The 2,965-nt window shown below is 36.9% G+C and overlaps 1 protein-coding gene across 1 annotated transcript in view; it reads right to left on the minus strand.

The window, feature by feature from the left end:
* LOC144962054 (uncharacterized) overlaps positions 1-1,324 on the minus strand; it is a 2,465-nt gene extending 1,141 nt beyond the window's left edge. Inside the window, exon 1 of the mRNA XM_078895029.1 lies at positions 1,222-1,324. The gene's annotated coding sequence lies outside the window, so the exon portion shown is untranslated. The remainder of the gene's footprint in view (positions 1-1,221) is intronic.
* Positions 1,325-2,965: the final 1,641 nt, after the last annotated feature.

Genomic DNA, 2,965 nt, shown 5'->3' on the forward strand with positions numbered 1-2,965 from the left:
GAAGAAGAAGAAGAAGAAGAAGAAGAAGAAGAAGAAGAAGAAGAAGAAGGAGGAGGAGGAGGAGGAGGAGGAGGAGGAGGAGGAGGAGGATGTGATGATGATGATGATGATGATGATGATGATGATGATGATGATGATGATGATGATGATGATGATGATGATGATGATGACGACGACCTAGATGATGAGAAGAACGTAGATGATCACGAATTGCAAAAAATAATTCCAAATGCCTATATTTGGATCACAATGACAAGACTAGTGCGATGACCTGGTAAACGGATAGACTTAATGGAGCCATAGAAATTATGGTTGGCATTCACAGCTTTCACTGTCTTCAGACTAGCTCTTTGACTCAAAGGGCAACACTCGTCAGCTAAATAGAGACTCTTAAAGTTGACGGCTTCGACAGACGCTTATGATACTCTCCACCGACACTGTCACCCCCTATGCTGAACTTATCTGTGAGTTTTTGTGGTTATTATTATTTTTTTTTGAAGGACTTCCGTAGTTTCACAGCGCACCTAAAGAGGGATTTTATTTTGCCATTATCTCGGAGAGACGTCAACCCTAACTTAAGATACTATAACCTGATAAAACATAATGTTTGCATTCACTTGCAATATCGAAACTGATGGGAAACACAGTAAATAATAATGGCGTCGACCGGAGTCCTAAACCACAATTGACATCAAATTGTTTTGAAATTAGAAAAATCACACCACTTATACTTATAATTATAAAAAGAAAACATACTAAATAGTAATATTTATTGGTGTTGCAACTAATTGAAAGTCCATCATGGCTAAAATATTAAGTAATATAATAAAAGTGCTGTGAAACTAAGGAAGTGTTGGTGTGTTCGTTTATTTAATCAATACCATTGTCTTAATTTTATATGGAGGTGTGTAGTGTAGGAGGGTAGGGCGAAGGAGAAAGGTTTCAGTTTCAGACGATCAGAGGCGTATTGGGAACTCAAACATTACTAGAAATAATTACGAAGACGAATGAAAGACGTAACATTTTTCGTAAATGCATCTTCTTCTTTCAATAAAGTAAAGTCCCGCCCCCGCTCCTGCCTAATTCTAATCCTAATCCTAAGCCTAAGTCCCAAGCCCAAGTTGGAGTCTTCTAATTCGTTCCCTCAGCTCTCAAAAAGTCATTGTACGCCGTAAAAGTTTTTTTAATGTGTTGACTATAGATGTTAACATTATTTTTCACCATTTCTGAACTCAAGTTGATCACAAATTAGCATCTAAGTCATAAAGAGAAACTGCGCCCGGAATGCAGCAACGATGTTGATTCCACACGCACTGAACCGTCGTCGGGAAAAGAGTTTGCCGAAAATGGGGGTTTTCTGGGTTTTACGGCTGTATTTTACGACTCAACGTCCCATTTCAGGCAACTTGGAAATCGGGCATCGGGTATTTTTGGGTAGCCCGAAATTCCAAATCCCATTGTTATAAATTCTTATTTCAATGTTGAAACTGCTCAATCTGATGGCAATAAAAAAAAAAAATTATAAAAGGGCATTTTTACGATTTCACCGGGCTCTCTAAATCCCGCTGCCTGAATCATGTGACAATATTGAGGAAGAAATCCTTTGGGCGTGTAAAAGAATTTTTGGAATGGGTCATTCTGCTAGATTGTTAGGCCCCTACCGCACTACGACAGGACTGTCCCGGGACGCGAGTTTGTTTGTTTTTTTTTTTTGTTTTTTTTTTTTTTTTGCACCAGGTTGGGCCATTTTGTGGGCGTCATCTTTAGAATAACCCTCTTCGCAACCAGCCTGCACTATTTTTAGCATCGCCACAATGGGGAAGCCGTGACAGAGGTCGGACAAGGCCATAGGTCAGCGCGCGGGTTGTTTAAGGTTCAAAGGGGTGTGCAGTTGGCTGCCTACACTACACACCCACACAATGTATGCCTACAAACATAACAGATAACATACTTTTTAAAAATGTTTGATATAATACTATAATACTGTAGTTGAAGTTTGAAATATAAGATAGCAATAGAAATTTGACCACACATTGTTGTCTTGAGTGTGTCTTTCAGTGGTAGCTAGTGTGGATAGATGCAGAAAGAGTACGTTACACAAATCAAGTGCATTGTAGGGTCCATCTCTGTAGGTCTATTACTATATTTAGGTGATAAAATTTTTGCACACTGTGATTGGTAAATTTATAACTGCTGCAAAAATACAACAACAATTTTTTTTTAAACGTAGTGTTTTTATGCACCTCCGTTGACGGTATATCTTTTATGCACCTCCGTCACGATGCGCATTCCACCCAATTTCATCAGCAATACTGTGTTTCTGTATTCGGACATGGCAAAAGTTTTATTGTGACATTGTAGGATGTTTTTGTTAATAAATTTATACAAAAATAACAATAAACTAAAAAATCGAAATATAGAACCAGAAAATAGAAGTTGCATTGAAGGTAAAATAATGTCTTAGAAAGACCTAATTAATGTGATGGACAGTTAGGTGGCTCCGTAGCGCAAATGGGCAAGCTGTCAGACTTTTTAACCTTGAAAGTACTGGGTTCGATTCCCATTGTAAACATATATTTTTTTTTAAAGTTTACTTTATTGAGAAAGACATCTTTTTTCTTTTTGTTTTTCAAAAACTTTTTATCGTGTTTAAAAAAAAATAATTTTCTAAAATTCTTTATCTATTTAAGATCAGTATTTGTGTGCCATGTTCTCTTTTTACCTTTGATTTTTTAAATTATTGTGAATTATTCTTTAATTCATTATCATTGTATAAACGTACACCGGTAATCACTAAGCAGCGTGCTAAACTACAAGCTAAAAAATTTTTTAAACCTCATGGTCGTATGCAGTAACATTTTTATTAATTTTCCATCACCGCCAACGGAGGTGCATAAAAACGGTGCGTTTGTAGTTGTATAGTATGAAAAAGTAGTAGTAGCAGGGACGGCTGGTAATATTGGGC

The sequence above is a fragment of the Berghia stephanieae genome, unplaced genomic scaffold (assembly GCF_034508935.2).
Source record: "Berghia stephanieae isolate SIO BIC M18660-M18661 unplaced genomic scaffold, UCSD_Bste_1.3 scaffold5668, whole genome shotgun sequence".
NCBI lineage: Eukaryota > Metazoa > Mollusca > Gastropoda > Nudibranchia > Aeolidiidae > Berghia > Berghia stephanieae.